The following is a 26,244-nucleotide window of genomic DNA, read 5'->3' as shown; positions in this document are numbered from 1 at the left end:
TCACAGCATGCCCTCAGGACTTACACATTTTCAGTTTTAGACACAAAAACCTTTTTAAGTTCTCTTTTGTGTGAGTGTGAGTGTGCGTGTGCATGCGTGCGTGCATGCGTGCGTGTGTGTGTGTGTGTGTGTGTGTGTGTGTGTGTGTGTGTGTGTGTGTGTGTGGTTTTATCTTGCTTTGTTTTGTCTTCTATAACCCATTGTAGAATAGAGAGAGGGACTCAGAAGGCCAAATAACACAGTAATTTTTTTTTCTGGGTCAAAATCAACTTGATATAGTAATTGCCAGGGCCACCCCAGATGGAAGTGCTTGCAGAGAAGTCCCAAGTTCTCTGGAATTCTCTAGTTTGCCACTGAACTCCCAACCCAAGTGCCCTACAGTACTTACTCAGCTCCTAAGAGCTTGGTCAAAGCCAGATGAAAATTGTCCAGAGTGGCCTACAGTCTAGTTAGGTACCCACACTTCAGGAAAAGGGGGAAATGGACAAGAAATAATCATATCCATATTCAAACAGATATATACAAGAAATGTGTGAGTCTGGAGCAGTAGTGTTTTTAATTAAGCTCTTGGAAGCAGCCTGCTGCCTACTTTTGGAGAGAAGAAGGAAGGAGATAAGGGCAAGGTGGATCAGGTAAATACTTCCAGGTCACTGATGCTCTCTGGGCCTAGGGACTAGCCCAAGGATCTTCAATTTTTATAGCACATTGAAATTATGTGAGAAGTTTAAAAACAAACTAACAAAAATCAAGGGGGCAGCAAGGTGGCTGAAGACATTTGCCTCACAACCCTGAAGACCTGAGTTGGACTTCCAGAATCCACACCAAGATAAAACCAATACCACAAGTTATGCTTTAATCTCCACACATATACAGTGGCACCCCTACCCCACATACATGATAATTTTTTAAAATTGCCATCTAGTGCTCACCTTCTGAGGTTTCAGTTCAGTTGTTCTGGGGTGTCACTTGAATACTGAATGCCAGGGTTTCTAAAAACTCCCCCAGATGATTCAACAGCCATACAAACCACAGAGTCCTGCAACTCCCCTCACATCCACTATAGCATTTACCAAAATATGGGTTTGGGGTTGCTTTTTGTTAGTTTGCTTGCTTGCTTGCTTGTTTTGTTTTAAATCTTGCCCTCAGAGTTTCTGAGTCTGTGGCTTCTATGGGATGAGGCCCCCTAGTGCGTTCTCAACCTGATTCTTAGGGACACTGAAGCTCAGGCTGATGGTCCAGGGCCCACACTTTAGAAGCGGCTGTTCTAACCTCTCACTTTGGTTCAGTGAAGACAGGTTCTCTCAGACAATCCATCTTCTCTACACTTGACCTTCCCCCAATCTGTTTTGTTCTGGCCAGAGCAGGCCTGTTACTGTAGACAACTGGTCAAAACCCAGGACTCAAGTACACATGGGAAGCAACAGGAAAAGAACTGGCGAGGCTGGTGCTTGCTGCTTTCCCCACTCTTACACAAACCAAAGGGAAAATCTTTACCCTTCGAGGACATCGTGTTCCATGAACATTGTATACTACGTTTAGCAAAACAGGAGACAGCAACATGGTCCTGGGGCAGAGGGTAGAGAGGCCTTGAATGGTTGAAGTAATTGGATCTCTTAAGTGTAGAGCTTTCAAGCTGGACAGGGTGGGTCATGCCTGTAAGCCCAATATTCAGGAGGCGGAGGCAGGAGGATTACCATGAAGTCCAGACCAACCTGGGCTACATAGTAAGATCTGGGACCACCTGAACTATAGAATGAGACCCTGTCTCAAAAGGAAAAATGAAGAGAAGGAAGAAAAGAGATGAGGGGAGGGCAGTGAGCAGGGGAGGTGGGTAAGGGGGGGGGGAGGAGGAGAAATAGAAGAAAAAGAACGCTGAGAAAAGAAAAGGAAAAAAAGAAGGGACAATTAGAAAAATGAACTAAGTTCCAGAAAACCCAAACGATCTTTTTCTGTGTACTTGCGCTCATTACTGAGAACAACTTTGTAACAGTGCCATATGTCAGGTGAATAGTGAGAACAAACATCAAAACAAAAATTAGCCTTGTAAATAATCCTGGGAGCTACAAGCCAAAGTCCATGGCCTCCTTATCTCTCACCCTCGTCACTGTGTCTGATCATACATTAAACATGCTGACCTGGTGGCTCTATGGTAAGGGCTAGGGTAGGAATGGTGCCTAAGCTTGGTTGGATTGGGTTACCCATGAAGACCTGGAAAGTACATTTTTTTTGTATGTGTGTGTTCAGATTCTTCTACTCACATTGTGAATATACATTCCTTAGCACAGGCAAGACAATGCAATCCGGCACATACATTCCATTACCGTCTGTCTTTGTACCCTCTACTTATAATAATGCCACTCTTGGAAAATGACAGATCCCTTAGTCTTTGTATTAACCTGATTTCCCAGCACTCACAAGGAAGAATCTGGGACAGAAGCTCACATACTGGTGGTTTAATTTTGGAAGGATTGAACAATAAGCTTGGGGATGTCAATATAAGAACATAACATTGAGCTGGCCACCACCGTGGAAACTGGGCTCTTCTTGTGCAGGATGCCAAATAAAAATGTCATAAAGGAGCAAACCGTGCTCAGCCATGTGGCTCCTGTTCTTTTATTAGCGAAGCTCTCCCCCATTGGACAACAATCCATTCTACTCCCAGGCACACACAGGCTTGAGCGTCACGTATCACAAAACTCCCTGCCAGAGAAGCAAGTCAAAGATGTATGTTGTCCCTGGAAAAGACCCTATCAGGACACATTCTACATGAACCTGGTATAACAAAGGCACAAGAACAGCAAGAGAATGGTTTAGGACGGAAGGGTGTCCCTCATACCTCAATGGAAATGGTAAAACAGCATGATGCCTATGCCTCTCTCAAGCATGTTTGTTTGTTTGTCTGTCTGTCTAGAAAAAAAATCAGGGACTGGGGAGATGGCTTAATCAGTGAAATTCCTGCCCCATAAGCATTGAGGCCTGATTTCATATCCTGAGGTATGGGCGTAGGTAGCACTGTATGCCTGTGACCCAAACACTAGGAGACCAACTCCAGGTTCAATGGCAGACCTTGTCCCAAAGAACTAAGATGGAGTGTGCTTGGGGAAGACAACCAGTGTCAACCTCTGGCTTCTACATACATATATGTGCGCGCGCACACACACACACACACTATTACCACCACCACCACCACCATCAGTGATGACAATCTATTCACCAGCAATTAGGTCTTGGATATATTTAGTAACATGTAAAGGATACCACTCCAAACCCTGGACATCAGGTTGCCCCTATTTGGCCTCTGGGTATAGATTTGGTATATATGTCTCTCAGGCTTACAATTAACAAGGTGAAGCCCCAAGAAGCACTCAGCTTCCACTTTCCACTTCTGAGTGGTTTGTACTCAAGGAGGCTGCTTAGCTCATGCTCAGAAGATGAATTTGAGTAGAGAAGCTCTGCTAGTCATCACTTTGTTAGCGTCAATAGAAAAATACATCTCCATTCTATCTCAGAAGGAAGGGTCACCTATGGCCGATGGGAGGGTCCAGCTTCCTCCACTGCTGCAAATCTTCGCTCAATACTCTTTGCTCTCAATTCCTTTGTAGATCCAATAGCATCAGACTCACCCCAGCAGAACTCTGAGCAACCCAAAGCTATGACCACTAAGAAGAAACATCAAGATGTGCTTGATGTTTAGCAGGACCTGAAAGTCAGGGCGAGCTTTGCAGCTCACAGTCTTCAGGCACCTCGGCACGCTACCTTCCTACCCATTCATTCCGGGGCTAGCTCTGTCATTCTCAAATCTCTCCTCCTACCAGCACTCTCTCCCACATCAGCCCGGACACAGTGGGCCAGTTAGTGCTCCAAAAGCACCTTTGGACTGTGTCAATTCCACGTGAGTAGCTTTAGGATTATGTCATTTCCAGGTTCAAGTAACGCTTGGTGTTCCCTATGGTACAGAGAGAGAGTCGTAAAATGCTTTAATCTGGCATTTGAGACTTTGGTTAGACTTTGCAAGCTTATTTCCCTTAATGCCCCCAACACGAATCCTAGGACACAGTCTGTAAAAACACACACACACACACACACACACACACACACAACCACTTAGAAATCTGCCCTTCTGAAGCCTTACCATTACCAAAGCCCAAAGCCCCCACCTCAGGTCTTCACCCTTCAGATACACACGTGGCTCCCCATGTCAGAAGGAAGGCTCATTCTCATTCCCAGCCCTGGACCCTGAGCCACGGCCACGAACATACTTATCTGTGCAAACACAGGCTGCCTACCTTCACCGTGGACCTAGAGACACAAATGAGGAAGATGTAATTTCTGACACCATGATGCTCAGCAGCCAGCTGGAGAAGCACGTACACAAACGTTCACTGGTAAGACTACAGGAGACATAAAGGATTCCCTCCCATGGGAAGAGTAACAGGGGATCGACAACACCTCCTGTAAATGCTGGAAAAGGAGAGGCAATTTCCAGGCAGATGAGAAGAGGAAGGAAGACTTCGGAGAAGTAGGAAGAGCAAGGCAACAGACAAGGATGCCTAGGATTTGAGAGAGAAGCCACATGTATGCAGACCCTGGGTTAAGACTCCGGTCTCATTCCTCAGGCCCCAGGAACCATTGTTGAGTGACAGGGGAGAGAGCTACAACCAATCACATCAGCAAACAGCAATCTCTGTAGGTGGTCACACTATGGGGGGTACAGTGGGTATTAGGGTGGCTTGGGGAAGAGAGAAGAGATCTGACAATCAATTAGAACAACCTCGGAGGGAATAGAGCTGGGGAGGGAGATACTGTGGCTTTTGGCAGGGTTTTATAATACTGCAGGGCAATTTGGGCAGGGTATCAGGTAAACCGTGGCTTTGCAAGTGGTTTCTATTTAAAGTTACAGATTTGAATCCATGGGAAAGTACGGAATCTTCTAAACAACCCTCTCATAAATGAACATCTAGGCACAGCCTGTCCCTAAGCAGGACACTGCTTACTTTTATCGGGTTACTGCCTCTGTGTCTACAACACGCAAACATGTTCTACCCAATGTACTCTTTGTTTGGGGAATCATGATTAGCACATCTTTAATGTTGTGAAACTCAGCAGGATTTCTAATTCTGTTTTGTAGCAAATATCATCTTATTAATTTATTCATTTCTGATTGCCCCACTAAAAGACTAAATAAAATAAAATCTTTCTGAATAGCCTTTGGCAGATGGAAAACCTGATCAGTGACCAGGAAGAGATGAGGTAGCGAAGGGGAGGCGGTGCCATGTTGGGAGCACAGAGAAGGGGGTCCAGTGTTTCTCCCATGACTGTGAAGGATCTGGAAGAATGGGGAGGGAGACATGGGACATGGGTCATACTGACTTGCAATGCAAAGGAGGAAAGCTTGGAATACAAGCTCCAGAGGGTAAGGACAGAGCAGAGCAGTATGCCCCTGGTGCTCAGGGCTGTGCCTGGCACATCAAGATCATCAGTGTCTGCGGGGAGGGAAGGGAGAGGAGTCACTGTGGTCACGGAAGAGCACTTAAAGACTCAGTGCTTCTGTCTCATGCCTGATGCCCTCTGTCCCTTCACACCCTCATCTTCAGTCTGGGAAAAGAACAAGAAGGCAGGACAAAAAGAACTAAGGATGCTTACATTACATCAGTGTGTCCTTAGTGTTCCCTGCCCAAGGCTTTCATCAGCTGCTCAAGTCATTCTTCTACTTCTAAATGCATACTGTTTTTTTATTAACGCTGAACTTCTGTACCCTCTGCCTGGAACATCCTTCTTCCCGGGGTCAAAGCTCAAATCTGACCTGCTTATAATGACTGTGGCCAAAGCAACCTCCAAATCTACAAGACCTCCAGGAACCACTAGCTCCTCAACTTTTATTCTCCTTACAGTGTTGATCATTCTCTTAAATTTTCTTGCTGACAATCGCACTGCTTAACAACAGGGGTCTGCCCTGAGAACTGCGCCCATCCTTAGGCTGTTTCACCATCATGTAAACATCATGGAGTACTTATAAAAGCCTAGACGGTGCGAGTCAGTCACTCCATGTGGCCTCTTGATGGCCATCGAGAGAAACTGTAAACACAAGATGGATGAGCTGTTGCTAGCAAAACACAACAGACCGCCTCACAGCAGACTTTTGTTATAGAAGTACAAAGTGTCCATGCTACAGCAGTGATTAAAACTGTAGGACAGGAAAACATGAGCCAGTAACAGAACTGTTTGTCACCAAGTATTGCGCACTGTACATAATTATACTGCTATGCTTTTCCACAACTGGAAGAACAGTAGGCTTGCTTAGACCAGCATCACCACATCACCACACGTGCAAATGCATACAGATGTGCTATGATGCTGTAATGGCCACAGCACCACTAGCCAATGGGAACTTTCCTGCTCTGTGTCACTCTTGCGTGACTACTGGTATATATGCTGTTCATTCATCATTATTAACCAAAACACTGTCCTATGTCACATGACTACACGAGTATGCATCTATTGTCTATTTAGTTCTAGTAGAATGTGGTTTCTATGGGAGCAGAGATCCCGTTTTCAGGGTTTACCACTGCCTCTTCCAGCTAAGAACAGCTTCTGTCGGATAGTATGTTACCAACAAATATTTTGCGGAACGAATATCAAATGAGAGAGATGAAGGCAGAGAACATAAGGATTGAACTATAATTGCTTCTTGAATACAAAAATGCAAGTAACAGAGGAAGATTTATAACAAAATTCCATTAAAGCAGATTAGAAGTGTAGGCTGGCAAGGCGTTAAAGCATTTGCTTAAAGTGTTAAGATTATTGGCTATGTGGAGCGTGGGAGGAGTTGACGTGCTGCAACAGAAGAAGCCACACTTACGAATAAGCAGATGAGTGATAAGCTACCATAGCCATGATCCGAGCTAGAAGAGGGGAGATCCGAAGTACCTACGAACAGACCCACACAGAGTAATTAATTTACATATGAGCTATAAACTATGAGATCAAATTAACTGTTCGGTAAACTGTTTACCCCCTAACATTGATTCATTTGGCTCATCCTTTGCTTTATGTAACAAAGTTCCAAATAAAGACCTCCCCAGTAGGGGCTGAAAGGGGGAGAGACGCAAAGTACTCAGCCAAGTGGGCACTGAGGCCAGGATTCTTCCACCCAGACTAAGCAAGCCAAGGGAACTGCACTCACTCTTTAGCAGACAGACACTCCTATATGGGACCTAGGTCACTTACAGATCCATGCCTAGATCACTAAATGCCCACCGGAGTCTTCCTTGGGACTGCTTTTCCTCCCTAATTGATCTGTTTCAACCAATTTGTTTCTATGGTTCTCGTACTCTAAGATGCCATTTAGAAGCAGGAACCATAAGGGTGCACAGGGCTTGCTGGGACACATGTGACGCAGCAGAGCACAGCTGAACACGAGACAAGCTGCAGATGCAGACATGGCTTCCCGTCCACCATGTCTGGCTACGCATGTAGGTATGAATCACCTGAGACTAAAAGAACATCGGAGCGAGATGACACATTTAGTAATCTTGGTAAATAAACATCCTTGCGTCTTCACACTCCAGGCGAACGTGTGTCTACAAGGAGGACGCGGCAGTGCCAGGATTCGGATTCTGGTCTCCTAACTCCCCCTCCAGTGTTCTCTCTTGAGGATGAACGAGGGCTCTGTTCTTGCACGGTGCCACTGCTGATCGACCGTATACAGAGGAGATGAGTCCATACTTGACACAACGGCCAAAGAATGCTCAACCCGGAGCTATTCTTTTTCAATCTATTGATCCCCCACCCCCTGATCTAAAGTGACTCTGCTCCTTTGCTTTCAACTATTTGCAAAAATTAGAGCATTCAATATGCTTACTGCTTCCATATATATACAGGCTTAACTATAGCAACTCTCAAAACAGAATCTCTTGGTTCTACCTTCTTTAATTCCAAAACTATTTAGCAACTAGTCAAGTTTCTTGTACTGTTGGCGGGTTTTTCCTCCCCCCAAATTTTTCACTATAGACCGTGCAATCAGGACTGCACATTCCAGTAATCATTGTCCCATGCTCCCAACCATCCTTATTACTGCTAATGCAAAAAGGAAAGGAACATAAAGGAAACTCACTCCTCTTAAGATAACTGGCTGGTGACCCCTGGTAACTGACAGCCAAGCCCAACTTCAAGGGACTTGTGACTTGAAGCTTGAATTTCAGGCAAACATCTTCCTGCATTTCTAATGAAAAACGGATCTTTCCCCCTGCTTTTGAAGTACTCTTTGGGAATTGTTTCAGTGTTCTTTGCAATCTTTTATACCCAGCCTAAGGACTCTGACAAACTCTCTCTCTCCCTTCAAAGGCTTGTTAACTATGTGATGAATACACCTGTCACTTCCAATTCTAACCTTACTTTCTGTTGTGATGGCTATAGAATCTGGTAGCTATGGCAACTTTTCAGTGACTCAACATCGATTAAAAGGTGATTGGCTTATCAGGGTTTCTCGGTTGATTGATGGAAATGATCGGTTGCTCAAAATAATCATGACAGATAAAGTCTCTTGATTAGCTGGCATTTTCTAGATTCAGAAACTTTAGATTTCATTACCTTCTTTTTTATTATTTTCATGCAAAAATAACTAGAATTTGATTCCACTGAAATAGTTACAAGTTAATTTAAACTATCTCCATGAAGGGGTTTGATTCAACTCACTTATCTTATTTAGAAGGCACATTTCACCTAGTCTAGAAAATCTTCTCCTCGATTTTCCAATATTCCAAGATCAGAGATTAAGTTATGTATATTTTTTAAAATCAAGTTTGGTACTAGGAAACATTTTGAGGTTAGAGTGTTTTCAAATTAACTGGAAAGCTTTCATTCTGGTGGCTTATGCAAGTAAATAAGCCCAGAAAAGACAATATTATAAGGGAAATTTTAATGACTTATTGAACAGGATTTGTTAACTCAATGTCTTTGAACATGTAGTGAAGGACCTCTGACAGCACACAAGATCATTTTGGGTCAAACTTTGTTTTTTGCTTTTTTGGGTTTTTTTAATTGCCAAGTATTTATTTGAGTGTGATATTGCTGTTGTCAATCATTTTTTAATGTATGTATGTACATACATGTGTGTACATATGTGTGAGTATGTGCATTGCATGAGGAGTCCTGGGACTGATATCAAGTGTCTTCCTTGGTTGCTTTCCATCTAATATATTGAATCGGGCTCTCTTGCTGGACCTGGAGCTCACTGTTTCAGCTTGTCTAGCGGCCATCTTGCTTCAGCGATCCCTCATTTCTGCCTCCAGCCTGTTAGATTACAGGCAGCCTCCCACCCCCACCTGGCTTTTCATGTGGGTTCTGGAGGTGTGAACTCTGGTCCTTATGACTGCATGGCACATACTTCACCCGGAGTCTCCTCCCCAGGCCCCAGTTTTCAAAAAAAGTAGCAGGCAGGACATTTTGACACATGTCTTCAATTCCTATACAGGCAAGTAGATTTCTGTATGTCTGAGACCATTCAAGATTACATCCTGGCCGGGCAGTGGTGGTGCACGCCTTTAATCACAGCACTCGAGAGCCAGAGCTAGGCAGATCTCTGTGAGTTCGAGGCCAGGCTGAGATCTACAGAGCGAGATCCAGGACAGGCACCAAAACTACACAGAGAAATGGGGTTGGGGGGGATTACATCCTGAGTTCCAGGCCAGTCAAGACTACAGAGTAAGAATTACCTCAAAGTGGGGTTGGGGAGCAATCTAATGTGCCTTACCTTGTATCTTATGCATTTAGTGCATTTAGTTATGTCTTTATTTAAGTACTGGGGACTGAGCCCAGGACTTTGAACATGCTGAGCACGTGATTTACCACTGGGCTACATTCCCTAGTTTTTGTATTACCTATTACCTTTTATATATTATTTTTTAAAAAAGCATTTCTTGGGGTTTCCATACCACATATTTTAGGAGCAGATATGTCATAGTTCTGATGTGTACAGTTTGAAATCATGGTGTCTGCAGAGCAATGCTTGTCCCAAGACCTCGTGGGGGGGGGGGGGGGATGCTTTCTTGACTCACCCTCCTCCTCTTTGCCAGGCAGTGTTCCTCAGCTTTACAGCTGTACCACTCCAGTCATCTCCTGCCATCACATGGTGTTCTCTACATCTGTGTCTTCATATGACCATCTTATTATAAGAACTATAGTCATACTGGATTAGGAGTGCATGGTACTCCCGTATGACCTCAGCTTAACTCACGGCAATGACCCGCTTCTAAATAAAGTCAAATGAATTTTGAGAGGACACAATCAGTCCACAATAATTACCATATTAAGTCTGTGATTTCACAGATAATACTCCTCTGGATGATGCTAAAATAGTTTTGTTTTTCAACCGAAGCTGCATTTAAGACTCTAATAAGGATAGGATGTGAATGTGCCAACGTTTATCAGCATTATACAGAGGATGACTGAAGCTGGAGGAGGGGCATTATTAGGAAGCAGAGCATGTGACTCCCTCCACCATTTCTGCGCCCCTTTACAGCGCGACTTCACAATAACTCTACGTAAGAGGTCTAGTTTTTCACCCTTCACTCTGGTTGACCTCGGGCTTTGCTTTGGCCAAATTAGCAAGTCTGCAGTCAGCAGTCACTTAAAAAGTGCCTGCTCATTAGGCCCTGCCCTCCCGGCCAGGCTGCCCTGCTGCGAGACTCAAGAGACCACATGAAGTAGACCAGAGGCCAACAGCCGGTGGCCAGTCCCTAAGCTGACCCAGCTGCCGACTGACTGCAGACACATGACTTGTGCCCCAGACCAGGTCACTTGACCCGTAGTGTCCAGACCAGGAAAGCCACTCAGTGGAGCCCGACCTAACTGTCAGTGTGCAGAAGCTTAAGACAAACACGAAACAAGTTTCAGTTTAATATATCTACTTAAAGCAAGCATAGGTGGTACCCCAGAGTCAGAGGCAGGAGGATTGTGAATTTGAGCTCAGCCTGGTTTACCTGGCAAGACCCTGTCTCAATGAAATAAATAAATGACTGTCTAAAACTTTCTCTCGAGTTTCCATTTTATTTTGTGTAATGGTTATAATAGTTTTGTAAATATTTTGGTTTTTGACAAAGTTGACCCAGAAATGTTGGTCCTGGCAACAAACGCTGAACCCTTTCAAAAGTAGATTAGAGGCTCGAGAAGGAAGCATTTAGCAAATTCCACTTTGAAGTCAACCACCTTGCCTCCCATTCTCTCCTCGGCCTGTGGAGCTGACCTAGAAAAACCTCTGAGGCTGAGAGAAAGGAGGCAGCAGACGGGTCAGGGCTCAGCAATGCCCCTGACTTTATGCAGAGTGGTTTTTTTGTTTGTTTGTTTGTTTGTTTGTTTTGTTTTGTTTTGTTTTGTTTGGGGATTTTTTTGGTTTTTGGTTTTTGGTTGTTTTTTTTTATTTTGATTTTGGCGAAGTCAAGAACTAGATCTCTGTAAATAGTACCTCCACTTGGTGGCCCAGTCATGCGTCTTTGTGATCTTACATGATCATTCTACCAAGAAGCCATCCTACCTAAATCTCCTTACTTGAAACCCAGCTCTGGGAACTGGAGAGATGGCTCAGTAGTTAACAGCACTTGATGCTCTTTCAGAAGACTAGAATTCATGTCCTAAAACCCACAGTGCCTGTAACACCAACTCCAAGGAATCAGACATCCTCTTCCAGCCTCCCTAAGCATCTATACACACACACACAAACACACACACACAAAAAAAAAACAAACATGTACACATAATTTTATAAATCATTTTTTAAGACCCAGCTCTGAAGCACTTAATGGAAAGAGATCTAGATCCTAAATTAAGATCCCTAGGGATTTTTCCTGCACAGAGATCCAATGCCTATTCTTCTCCCCACCCCCAGTGACTTTTTCATATAGAGTCATAGTTCTCAAACATACAACTGATCATGCTAACCCCCACTTAACCATGCCATAATTTCCTATTGCTCATGGTAGCACCAAGTTTCTCTTATAAAGCCAATGGGACAATATTGGTCTGCTTAGGCTACCATAACAAAACACAGTTTGGGTGGCTTAAACACCAGAAATTTCCCTTTTGAAACCCTGGAAGCTGGAATTCCAAGACCAAGGGTCTGGCTGAGCTGGCACCTGGTGAGAGTTCTCTTCCTGGCTTACAGATGGTCACCCTTTCACTCTGTCCTCCTGTGGCCTTCCTTCTGTGCAAATGCACTCTCTTTTCTTACAGGGACAACCATTGAACCTTCTTTTACAGGACATCTATTCTTATAGGACAGTCCTAGTGAATTAGGGCTCTTACCCTTAAGACCTCTTTGAGGGGTACTATCTCCTTAAAGGTCCCATCTCTAAATACAGCCACATTGGGGGTTCAACCCGTGAATTTGGAGAGTGAAATAAAGTGTGGTCTATGCACTGGCTTTGCTTATTCTGTCCTTGGTCTGTAGACGAACTTCTAAACAGTCTTATTAAATAAGAAACACAGAGCCAAATACAAGGGTAATAGCCAAAGAGATCAGAGAAATATCGAAGAGCCACAACTACCCTTAACTTACCACATTGCCATCGTTTCCCAAGAGAGAGGATAGCTTCTTCCTGTCTAACCTGCGCTTTTATTGCCTTCCTGTTCTGCCTTCTCATTGGCTCTAAGTCCAGCCACATTACTTCCTAGTCACTGCCTGTCTATACAGACATCCAGGTCTCTATGGTTGGTACTGGTGTATGTCACCAAACTTGGCTGTGTCCTTGAACACACAGAGACTCTGCCTGCTATGTGATCCATTTAAGGGTGTATGCTTGTGCATGTACGATTAAGCCTGACTTCTGTTTATGGCTGGCTATGACCTCTGATCTCCAGGCAAACTTTATTTATTAACATACAAATAAAATCACATTTCGGTACAGTTAGAATGTCACCACATTGGTCACCTCTATAGATGCTTTGCTTGCCACTGACCAGCCGGTTCCCTCCTTCCCCCAGCCATCCTGCTTTGCACTGTTTCTTAGACTGCACCGGTCTCCTCACAGTGGTGATTTTATTCTTCCCCAGGTGACAGCCTCACCTCAAAACTCTAAAGACAGCAAGGAAGAATCGTATCTGCCTTTGCTCATCCGTGTATCCATAGCCTCAGTACTTAGTGTGCTTTAGGCTCTGACGACAGTTTGCAGAAGGAATAAAAATACAGTAACAAACTTGAGAGTGATTGGAACCACCGAGGTCAACATGACTGGCAGACAGATCCACGATTCCCACCTATTCATCCACTCTTGATATAAAGAGCCTGTTTGTTGTATATTGGATCCAGAGGAAACAAGCATAAATAAATGACAGGCAAGTGTCACACCAACCCCTCTCAGGCTATGTGGTCTTATTGAACCATGTGACCTATTGCTCCTCTATATTCAGCCTTCAATCTATTTTGACCTAGCTATAAACAACCACTGGGAAGTTTTTGAAGGCTCTGTAATACTTTAGTAGCATGGTCATTGACATTCACTACACATATGTTAATTTAAAACCTCAATGTTAGATATAAAAATCATTCCACGTCATTAAAAGTTTAAAAGACAATTATCATGCTTTCCAAGAGGTGTCCTGATTACAGTCCCGGGAAAATGTCTGTCAGTAAATTCTTTATGGCGTTACGGTAGCTCAAGAGAGCAAATACAGCACAGGTAAGAATTCTAAAATATGAAAATATTTGAAAGACACATACTAATTCCAAAAATCACCCTCCAGAACCAATGGGACTAATTAGCACATGAATCACACATTCTCTTAAAACATGAAATTCATGTAAGATGAATCAAGGGGAAATAGATGTAAAGTGCAAATCAAACACACACACACACACACACACACACACACACACGACTAAGAACTAGCAAAATGTATTAGACTGAGTCAGGGAATGGCGGAGGAGCGTGCAAGTTCCTTTTAAGTTTAGAAACCACAGCTATTGTGTGATGTTATGTGAGCCCCAATTTACAGGTGACGCGTAATCCCCGGCCAAGGAAGAAGAAATCATCGTTCCTCATCTCACGGGAAGCAAAATTTCAAATCCAGAAGTTTCCAGCACGTTCAATAAAGCATTGAGCCTGGGAGTCAAAGTGCAGCCAGTCTGCCCTGGCTGCCTGTTTGTCCCAGGATGCCTCCAAGCAGACAGAATACGTTCTGGCTGACGCCCTTGGTGGGAAGTCTGGGATAAGAATAAGTAAATGAAGTGAATTAAAGTAGGTTGTGTCTCTATTTTTGACACTGGGAGTGTGATCTTACATGCCTCCCAAAGTCCAGAGAGAGAAAGCAGTGCTCCTCCGGCCTTTCATCCATCTTCACAAAGCAATTCAGACAGTTTCCACTGTGGAAGAGGCAACTTTCCTTTCGGTAGACAGGGACACAAAAGTGGAATTCTGCGAGGTTGGATTGTCTTTGTCCAAGAAGACCTAGGGGCTGGCCTCTCTCTGATATGGCATCAGGAAAACAAATGACAAGGTGAGGTCACACGGCTGGGGTCAGGCTTTCTCCCAGGCCACTAGATGCTTGAGGAATCTCATCAGGGAAAGTTACTCCTTTTGGCTAATCTATCCCCGCCCCCGCCCCCGCATGCCCCCACCCCACCATCAAGGACTTGTCCTTTAAAATGCACAGGACCCTAGCAAGATAACCCAACCTAAGTTCCTTAGCTTCTTTAGTTTGTTTGAAAGCAGTTAGTTAGCCAATCACCTAACAGTCTTTGAAGGCGGCAAAACAAGCAAGTTCAGGGTGCAACCAGCTTCTCCCTTTATTATAAAGTTGTCAGGAACCAACCCCAGCTATAATCCAAGCAAACTTTCTTCATGTCATTCTCAGTAAGAGCTGTTTTGACATTCCTAACTGTAAAATGGGGATAAAGATAATATAATAACCTTGCAAAATTGCTTTGAGGCGAACTGAAGCAAGCAGGCAGCAGACCCTGCTTTGCACACTAAAGAGAATGCCAGAAGCCACACCTGGCACCCAGGAATCCCTCAACATGTGGGAATGCTGGGAACTCTCTGGCCCTTAGCTATCGGATTTCTAAAGAAAAGGTAACAGTGCTCTAAACTGGAAACACCTGGCTTCCCTTGATGCCTCCAGCAAGCAGTTACTGATATCTGCTGCTTGACAGGCAGCAGGCAAGGGGAATTACAACACACTCATCTCCCGTGTTCATTGACCTTGCAACGTAAGGGACAAGAAAGATTTGCTGACAATTATGGACAACTAAGGACCACCAAATTTTGACTGGCATTGGTACAGCACTTTCAAGGTAAGAGACCAGACCCTGCGGGACTACAGGCAAGTCTTTCTAAGAAAATGGCATCCCAAGAAACTTGAAGATGAGGAGCTGGATGTATGAAGAGTTGGGGGCAGGGTGCTGTCTCAGGTAAGGATCACTGTAGGTGAAGCCCTGAGGCCTGAGAGGCTAAAGACATCTGGACCTGTACATACTGGAACTGTACAATGAGAAAACCAGGAGGGAAGCCAGCAGTGGAAAGGAGGGGGCAAGGTCATGTTCAGGTGCAATCAGGGCTTGGAGGTCATACTCAAGTTTCTGATTGTCATCCACCAAGAAGTAGGAAGTACGGACAATGTGAACCAATTTATAACTCAAGAGGGTGTGAGAATGAGGGAGTCAGGCTCAGGTCATCCAGGGAAGAAATGGTAGTAGATGGAGGGATGGATGAAAAGAAGACATAATTGGAAATTGTTCTAGAAGTGGAATCAGTAGGACAGGCATCCTGGTTCTGTTTCTTATCCGTGACAAAATACCCTAACAACAGCCACAGTTCCAGGTTATAGTCCCTCATCACAGGGAAGTCAGGGCAGGTAACTGAAGAGGCTAGACACACACACAGTCAAGAGCAGAAAAAGAATGAAGGTATGCTTGCTTACATAGGATCAGCCCCCTCTTACAACAATATAGTCCAGGACCCCCTGGCCTGGGGAATGACCCTGCCTACTATATGGAGTGGGAAGTGTCTTCCTGCCTCAACTAATGTAGTCAAGATAAGCCCCCACATACATGCTCACATGATCTAAGCAGTCCCTCATTGAGACTCCCTTCCCAGATGGCTTTAAATTGTACCAATTTGATAATGAATGCAAACCATCAAAATGGCACATGGAAGATGGTCCAGTAATATGTCTCCTCTTTCCCTCTTTGTGAGTAGCCCAGTCCTGAAGCACTGAGTGACCAACGTGACCCTTGATCTCAGGGAAGGACTGTCCTTTGGGCCCACTTCTCCAGACTAAAATAAATGTTATGCATTTCCAGAAACGATGGCTGGCTTTCCACAGTGGAAGGGGTCAGCCTGGACAGACTGGTAACTACCTGTAACTGGGGTCCAGTTTGTGTTCGAGTCAGTCTCCCGCCATAATTCCATTTCTCTTCAGGGATCATGAGCACGTAACTCCAGTGGCAGCAGATCCTCAATGAGGAGAAGGAAATTGATTCAAGACAAGCCACCAGACAGCTAACATCATTGCTGTTTCCAACACCAAAAAACTCTAGTGGGCAAAAAGGCTAGCACAACCAGCTCATAAGAACTCAGACAACCTTGGTCGCTTCTGCTTACACAGCAGGAGACCACGTAGCTTGTAGATACAGTAGAAGTGAGGCAGCAACTACCCTCAGAACTATCTAAACTTAACGGCCTTTGTCCAGATCTCGCCATTGCTTGGAGGACATCCATGTGGAGCAACTCCATTTCCCTTCCCTTTCTCTCTTTGACTTCCTTCTCAGATTCTCCTCCTGTGGCAGTAGGTAACTGTAAATTGTAAACTTTAAGATGTTCTTGTCAGAATAGCAAAAGTTTAGAAGACTAATAAAATCAAGTGCTGGGGTGGATGCTGGGAAATGCAGCCTCACTGTTCATTTGGGGATGTGTAACTCAATGATGCCTTTTGAAAAACAATTTGGCAACAACTATCCAAACGCTAAGTACATTTTGACATGAAGCCTTTTGACTGGGCAGTTCTTCCCCCAGGAATTATGTTTACAGAGAACTTGTGTATGTACACAGAAGGATGTTTAAAGGTCATTCATGTCTATTTATCATAGATAATAACACAAAACAGGAGACGTGTCCTATTACTGGATGGAAATTTGAATAAATTGTAGTATATCCCTCTTATGGGATATGATGATGACATCAGTGAACACAGAATTAAGCCTAAATGCTGCAGGCTTCGAAGATGGCTGAGTGGATGAGAGTACTACCTACAGAGAAGCATGAGACTGTGCACTCAGGTCCTCAGTGCCAACATAAAAGGCCAGACATGGCCATGCTCATGCCTATAATTATAGTGCTTGGAGGGGCATATAAGGTTGTGGGGAGGGGATCACTGGGGCCTGCTGGCTACCAGTCTAGCTACCCAGGGCATGTTACACGAAAAGAATAAACTGTAGAACAGTCAGAAGATTCATGTACTCAATGGTCTTTTTACAGTTCAAGGGAGACATGTAAGTGTTACATATGTATAAAAGAAGCTAGAGGAATGTTCTGCATGATTGATGGTTAGTGCTGATAAGGAGAGAAGTGGGAGTTTAGGAAGTGAAAGGGGAATATCCACATGCCTAGGTACCTGAGGTACCTAGACCAGTCAAATTCATAGAGAACAAAAATGGTGACCTGGAGCTGCAAGGCAGAGATGATGGGGAGTTCATGTTTAGTGGGTATGGAGTCTGTCTCTGTGCGGGATGTTAAAAAAAAACGTTCTGAGAAATGGATGGTGGTGATGACTTCAGATTGTTGTGAACATACATAATGCCACTGCAATGTCCACTTAAAATGGTTGAAATGAGTTACTATAAACATTCAAATATTGTGGTAGGAGAGACGGGTCAGCAGAGGACCTAAGTGATTCCCAGTACCCACATCAGCCAGCTCACAATTGCCTACAACTCCAGCTCTAGGGGATCTAATGCCCTCTTCTGGCCTCTGTAGGCACGTGCACTCATGTGCACATGCCCTAACACAGACACACATACATATACGTAATTAAAAATAAAATCTATCTTTAGAAAAAAAAGACATTCACATATGAGCCACTATGTGAAGATACATCTTCATTTTTCATGAGTAAACTTCCTAGAGGAATGCAGAGTTCCATAATCATTCATTATTACAAATTGCCAAACCATTTTCCAAAGTGCCAGTGTAACTTTTATACCCAGTACATGTGTAGAATTACAATTACTGAATTACACCTTCATCAACCCTTGATTGTTTATCTTTTTAATGTAAGTCATACTATAACTCCATAACAGTAATTCACTGCTGCTTTTACTTACATTTCCTTGATGAATAATTGTACTTGAACATCTTTTCATGTGTTTCCATACTATCTACACATCTTCGACAAAATGACTATTTAAATATTTTATATAAAGAACTTAGAATAGTCAATCATAGAAAATAATAAATGCCTGGAACCCCAGCACTATGGGAGCAGAGATAGGGGAAATGCATCTAGTAATGACTGTATAATGATAGGAACATACTCAAGGCTGCAAAGCCATACATTTCAAATGGCTAAGTGGTAATGCCTATGTTGTATATATTTTACAACAATAAGAATGTGAAGTTAAAAAGGAGGAGGAATACTGGAGACAAAAGGGTACAGTAAATAAACGGGGGACAAGGAAATGATGGAGGAGTTGGGGAAGCAGAGGCTCAACTGAGAAGAAATATGTATGACAACCCCATAGGGAAACGTATTGCTTTGTAAGCCAATTTTTTTAAAAACACATAAAATACATTTTAAAAGTTAAAGCAATAAAAAGATATATAAAATGAGTGAAATGGTAAATTTGCATTAAGTATATTTTGCCAGGATGATAAATACAGTAATTAATAAGAATAATTCCATTGGGATTGATGTCCAGTGTCAGTCACGTGAGGGCTGATGGAAGACTCTCTGTTTATAACTAACAGCACTTAATGCTAGGTGGCCACCAAGAGATGAGCATATCCCAGGCATGGGGCGCCATAGGCAGGACATTCACAAAAGTATTTACAGCTTGGGACTACCAGTCCAAGCTCCCAGCATCAAGACTCTTTGAAATGGTCTGCTTTATTGACACAACCTTCTTAGCCGTCTATGTCAGATGGTGTGAACTGAGACAGAGAGTCTCATAACTGTCATGTATAAATGAAGGAGAGAAGGAAAGGAAAGAGGCCATGGTTTTTGCCCAGTTCTTAAGTGTTCCTACTTGAAGCCAACAGCTAAGTGAATGTTCCAGCATTTTTATAGCATGCAGCTTCACTGCTGAGTGGTCATGGTTTTTCTAGGTCAGCTGGCTTCTTGGAAACAAACACCCTGAGGACACCCAGTCATCTCTGCAAATGAGACCAGAATGAAACTACCTGGTGCCCAGACACGTCACATTTGACATCTGCACACCATTACTCGAAGCCGCTACAAAGGCCGAGGGACGGCGCTGATTACGTCCAGCTAGAGCACTTTGCAGAGGAAGCCAAATAAACACAAACAAGCCCCTGTCTGAGAATGTTTCACCGCTCACTCTTCTGCAGGCATCTGTGGGGAGAAAAGAGAGGAGATGTTTATGCTGAGACAGGAAGTCCAGGTCAAAGGTGAAGGGAGAAAGGCTCCAGTCCTTATTGAGAACCCAGGGCGGGAAAGCAAATGTTATGAGGAGAAAGTCCATCACTGCTACAGGTAACCAAATATTGTCAGCCTTTGATTTTTACAGGCTGGTGATTTATGCATCATGACAAAATGGAGGGACCATTCCTTGAGCTAATGCCCATTTAGATGACGGGATAAACTGTTGTATTTATCCCCAGCACTCCTAATATCTTAAACGAATACTAATAAGAGCTTTGTTTGTTTGTTGAAAACGAGGACACCATTTTCCACTGCATCTTGTGTTATCTGAGTGACCTTGCACTGGAAACCTGCAAAGTGGGAATGTATGCAGTTGCCAGGAAATTGCAAAAGTCCAACTTAGCAAATTCACGCTCCCCAAGAGCACCTCTTGAAAAGAAAGCAGAACAAAGCCTGGAGGAAGATGCAAACAATAGCACCTGGCAAGGAAGGGGCACAGCCTGAACTTGCCCGAAAGCCTGATCCTGCTTTCTCAACCCTAAAGAGCGCAAGAAAAGCGGCACGTTCCATTGAAAATGGAACTTGGATTTGCCCCCAGATCCAGCAGACTGTGGCTTAAACGTAGTACTTAGGGGTGAGGTGAGGACTTCGTATGTTACACCCTGTGGCTCGCTCCAAGGCTGCTTTCTCTCTAGGGGCCAGGCCAGGGCCTCAGAGCTCATTTCCTCACTTTGTGGGGACCCTTACCCCTCATAGGCTGGGAAGGAATCTCTCTTCTTACCTTTCTGTCAACTACGGCAAGCCAACACCAAAGTCATCTCTCTTGTCTCTGATAATGTTTTGGAAAACAGTGGTCACTTTTTAGTTAGTTAGTTAGTTAGTTAGTTAGTTAGTTGTTAGTTAGTTAGTTAGTACAAGTTCTTCTCTAAGGAAAAAGAAGTCCTAGGGTCCTTGACTGAAGTGATACTTGCAAGTGGTAGGTTCCAGCCCCAATATCCTGATCAACATTTTCATCCTTTTTAGCCAGAGAGTTTCTTTGAAGCAAAAACTTGAAAAAGCAAGGCCCCCTTTATTCCTCCTCACTAATACCTCTCTAAGCTGCTAATGATCAATTACCCTGGGTTTGCAAGAAAGCGGAGCGCCTGCAGCAGACTTTGAAGAGAAAGGTTGAAGGGGAGAGAGAAAGAAAAGGAGCTGGAGGGCAGGAGGGAGAGGAAGGGAAGAAAGGAAAGGGCAGGACGAGGAGAAATGGCTTAGTCTCAGTCACAACTGTGCCCTAATGTGATAAGGTGTGGGAGTCTGCATGCGCGCACACACACACACACACACACATACACACACACACACACACACACACACACACACACGTGAATGCATGCCCAAGCACACACAGACACCACACTCATTAAGCAGCCCAGACAAACAGCCTAATAGCGCAGCATGCCACCTGATGTCTTCCCTCTAACAACTAACAACCCTGCGTTTTCTCCATCTAACAACTTAATCGCTGGCTCACCATCCTCTGTCTCCATGGACGTGGAGACAATGTTTGGTTAAAGAGCTTCGTTTTCTTTACAAGCACACCAATAAAGATAAGTGGAGATATGTATATATATTTTAATCTCTGTGAGCTAAAACCTCAGGCTGCAAAGATTCCTCACATATGATGCTTTCTAATTGTGACCAGGAGCCAGATGGAATAACCTAATAAAAGTTACAACCAGGGGTAGGCAGAGCTATAACGCATATGGTCAAGTGGTCTGCTCTGATATGGAAATTTCTCCTGCGGAATTCAATCGTTCTATGGGCATTTTCCAGACTTTAATCTCCTCTGACTGACTTTCCAACTGCAAGTCTCTCTCATCACCCTGTATCTGTCCTTATGACCCATCAAACCACCTCACTTTTTTCAAGTTTTCCACCAGAATGTTACTAGGAAAAAGCAAAGCCCTCTTCAGGATGCTAATATAAAATATAACTTAATATAATAACTGTATAATATCATTAACGCAGGAACTTTCTTTCGATGCTGTCCTCCACAGATGATATCATTTCAATGACTTTCTTGCATAGCACTGTAGGAGCACAATGCCTCCTTCTCAAGTAAGTGGTGACGAAAAGAATTAATGGAGGAGCCTTCCAAAGAATAGTCAGAAAAAAAAAAAGAAAACAAGAATAGTCAGAAGAGGGATATATGGATTATTCCGGCACCGTCTTTGTGGAGCAAAAACTGTGACTGCATTTCACTTTCACAGCGATTTTACAAAACACTGCCACCCAAGTGACCTTGAGTCTCACATGATATTCCCGAGTGGGAGCGAAATGGTCACAGTCCCCATTTTACACAAAAGAATACTGGCAATCAGAGAAGCCAAGGAATTTGTTCTGTGGTTACTAGGCACTTAGGTCCATAATCCTGTGCCTCAGTTTCCCCATTCCAAAGAAATCAGGAAATGGAAACTAGTGATGGAAAAGTGATGTACAGTTTGCATAAGGATAGGGAATCTAATTTTCTCCTATCCTGCCGGGGGCCATCTTTCAACTTAAAGAAAGTCACAAGACAAAGGCTAGAACATATGCAAATTAAGCTGTGAGACAGGTTGACTGAAAAGAAGGGAACCCGGGCCCCAGGCTGCTTCCAATGTCTTCATTCTCCGTACAGAAACAGCTTTGTACTCAAGTCTGGGCTGAGCAAAATGAGGTCTTACAGATACCCCATGTTGGAGAGAACAAAGAAACCAAAAGCTCTTTGAGTTGTGAGATCTATCCATTCCAGGCCCGGCATAGTTCTTTGTCCCTAAATCTATTCCTTGGCTGGGTGGACACTGGAAGTGTTATGTCTTTGAAGGTCAGATTCAACTGACTCTGCAGGCCGATGCAATCCTGCAAGTGAAAAAGTTGGTAGCCTGAGAGAAAATGTAGAGACCAGACCAGCTCAAACATAGCAGAAAAATCGAGACAGGCACAAGCGTCTCTCTTTAGGGTATTGTCTCTCCCACCAGGCCTTACACACCCAAACACATAGTGTACCTACATTAGACTCCCCTTTGTCTCTATTTGGAAAAGCCACTAGAAAGCCTGCCTATTGCTAGCCTTTTGTAACATGAGAAATCCTAAGCATTTCTTGGAATTCACAATCTTGACATACCCAGCCATTGAATCAGCACAAAATTATGATCAAGGCTCAACTATTTATCACTCCACCCTTTTTTTTCTTCTGTTCCCTCTCCTCTCCTGCCTGTCTCTCTTCTGCTGACTACCTATTTCCGATGCTAATCTCCCCCAAGTCCACCGAGGTACTTGACTGTACACTCCTTCCCTCGAGTCAACCCTCATATGGCTAAGTGACATGGTAAGTCACTTCCAGACGTAGCATTCTCAGTGGAGCTTAAGCAGATGGAGAAACCTGCCGAGATCCAAATCTAGCCAAGCAGGTGCCATTCAAAGTCATATGAGCACAGAAGAGTGAGATATGGTGAGTCCCAGTGATCCCTGATACCACCATTGGGGAAGGAACATTCTGTGTGAACATCATATTGGAGTCAGGAATTCTCAACGGAAGAGTCCAGTGAAGCTTCTAACAGTCCTGAGGATGGGTAGTGTCAAGGGACTCACCTTTAAAGATCCTTGGACAGAAGCAGTTGTGCACTTAGAACGGTCTCTGCCATGGGTGATAGGGATCCAGTTTCCACGAAGACCTCCCAGCCCTTGTTTTCCCCAGAATGGATTCAGAATCTCAATGTGAGCCAGCAGCTGACCATTCCCTTCCCACGTCTACATGCTACCCTGTCTCTGATACTGTGAATTACATCTGAAGCCGCTGAGGCAGAAGAACCGAGTGGAGAGTGATGTCCAGAAGGATGGATGCAAAGTCTAACAAAATCAGGATATGGAAACGAGTTAGCAAAGAAGTACGTTGGAACCATCTCCCAGCACCTCACCTGACCCCACTGTTTGGGTGGGTAAAACTGGCTGGTGTCACCGGTTCAGGTACAGCTGTATTCCACAGTATCTGTAGGTGGCCTGTGGCTCATTACAATACTAAAGTGCGCACCCATGGAGAGTTGAAATGCTATGAGACATATGACACATGAAACTGTAAGCAGAACTTTGAAGCATGTTTGGAAAAGCCCAGGCAATGTAACATAAAAGCCTGAATCCTGATTGGACTACTACCGTCTCTTCCTCCAGCTCACTTCCTGTCTTGGAAGTATATTTTTCCCAGTGAAATGTCTCTGCTTCTACGGTAACCATGTTTCTGCTCCCTTCGTTGTTAGCAACACACGGACCTGGAGCCCTTCTAGAGGTCCCCTCTGGAACACCAGTATTAGCCGACATCATGAAGACAGACTCGAGGGTACATACCTGGCATGTCCAGGACTCCACTTCCGCCCAGATCCTTCAAAAGAAAGTCGCCAAAGGAATTAAAATTGCCCCCAATAGTTAGAACCATGCTCTCAATAAATTCAGGGAACATCCTGGGTTACCCTGTGAGAGCCTATAATTTTGTAAGCACCACATGTCCAGCCCTGGCACACACTACAACTTGATGATGATGCCAGTCACTCAGGGAACCCTGGTTCTGCGCCATGCACTATGGTAATCCCATCATTACCATTATCTTACTTACACCCTATTAGCCCCGAGAGGCATACACTACTATTTCTCCCATTGCAGGTGAGAGAAGTGGAGCCAAGAGTGATTTAGAAATGTGTCCATGGTTAAGCAGCCGTCAAGCCAGGATTCAGCCCCTAGCTGTCTGATGATTAGAGTCCTGAGCCCTCTCCTGGGGTGTCATCATTAAATCAGACCCGCCAATGAGCGTGTCTGCTCTGGAGCCAACCTAGATACTGTTTTATCTGACTTGCTCTCTATACCTCCTGGAACTGTACTTTTCTCGAACTTTCTCGTGTATAACAGGGATGAAAACATCCATCCACTACGGGGAGAAATGGAGATAAAGAACATAAGAAACTCTCGGCAAGCGGTGCTGATGTGGGTGGGGTCAGGAGGGAGAGTCACTAGATGCCTCCCCATTTGGATGGAGCAAAACCTATCCTAGCTGGCTTAGCTACTTTTCAGACTCCTCTAGCTTCTTGGACTAAATCCTGTGGTGTGTGTGTGTGTGTGTGTGTGTGTGTGTGTGTGTGTGTGTGTGTGTGTGTTTTCACATGGAAGGGGAGGTACATGCATATGTATGTGCATGCATCATTTGGGGGCCAGAGGCTAGCCTCAGGAATTTTTCTGTGGTGATGACCAACAATTTATTTTGTGACAGGGTCTCCCATTGGCCTGGAACATGTCAAGTAAGCTAGACTAGCAGGCCAAAGAGTCTCGGAGAAGTGCCTGGGTGCCTGGTCTCTGTTTCTTAGAGCTGGAATTACAAGCATATACCACCATGCTAGCTTTTTTCTTTAAATATGGGTTGCATCTGCAGAGCAAATGTCTATCCTCCTGCTTATAAAGCAAGAGCTTTACCCAATGCGCTATCTCCCCAGCCCCTCACCCACTTCTCCACTACTGTTGGTGTTCCACTACGTTCTTTGTCCCTTGTAACTCTAGCAATGGTTTAGAAAGGGACGCTGAACTACACCAGGAGAGAGGAAAACAGAGTTCACAAAGTCAAGGAACTTTTTGATGAATCTCAACAAATTCACAAAGCCTCACCCATCAAACCACCATGTCATGGGAAAGGATACAAGACCCGTGTAGAAATGGCTCTGGATTCCAATCCTAGTAGTTACAGTTTGAACCTGAAATAGCCACCAAAGGTTCATGTTTTAACCTCCCAGTTCCTGGCTCTCGAAGTTTTAGCACCTTTAGCTGCTATGAGGCTGCCAGAGTTAGGTCAGCAGGGGCCAAATTTTGAAGGTTCCGTGTGCTCTTGGGTCTCTTACTAATTCTCTGTTTCCTGGTTGGCCCGAATGGAGAACTCTCACCACAGGCTTCAGCTGCTACCAACACCAGCACGCCTTCCAAAACCACCCTGGACTGAAAACTCGGAGAGTCTGAGCCAAGATAAACCTTTTCCTCCTGATGCTATTCACTCAGGTATTTTATCACACACTGATGAGAAAACCAACTAACATGTCCACTGACTGGGGAGGTCACCTCCAGCTTCCCTTCCCTTGACGATAAGATGAAACAGGACCAACCTTCAAACTCCTCCTGAGTTTGGATTCCTAGAAGTCTATTAGCTAAAATATGACCTGGAATATTCCTACCCAATAATGGTTGATATTCTGATTTATTGTGATATATGTCACACTCCATTCTCTGATAAACTAACTCCTCGATGAGCCCCCAACATCACCCTCCTCCACTAGAATGACTGATCTAATTGCTTGTCTAAGTTGAACACCGTAACACCAGACTAGATGGTTTAGATCTCCCAAAGCAGCTATTTCTTTCTTGCTCTCCCTCTTTGAGTCCAGTGAATCCCATAAGTGCCCAACTTCTGCTTTAAGTAGGCAGGGACACACCTAAAGACAATGATATTTTCTCATCTGAGGAAGGTTTCCAAGCAACAAGAATGAATAATCTTTTCCAGTGGAGTGGAAAATCCAGTTGTGCTGGAGGAGGCTTTGGGCTTGACAGGATCTCCACACCGATGTTGATTTTTGTCAGACTTCTCAAGGCAAAGAGACGCATTCAGAC

This window comes from Peromyscus californicus, unplaced genomic scaffold (assembly GCF_007827085.1).
Source record: "Peromyscus californicus insignis strain IS unplaced genomic scaffold, ASM782708v3 Scaffold_21__1_contigs__length_65335640, whole genome shotgun sequence".
Classification (NCBI taxonomy): Eukaryota; Metazoa; Chordata; class Mammalia; order Rodentia; family Cricetidae; genus Peromyscus; species Peromyscus californicus.
This window is presented reverse-complemented; position numbering follows the sequence as displayed.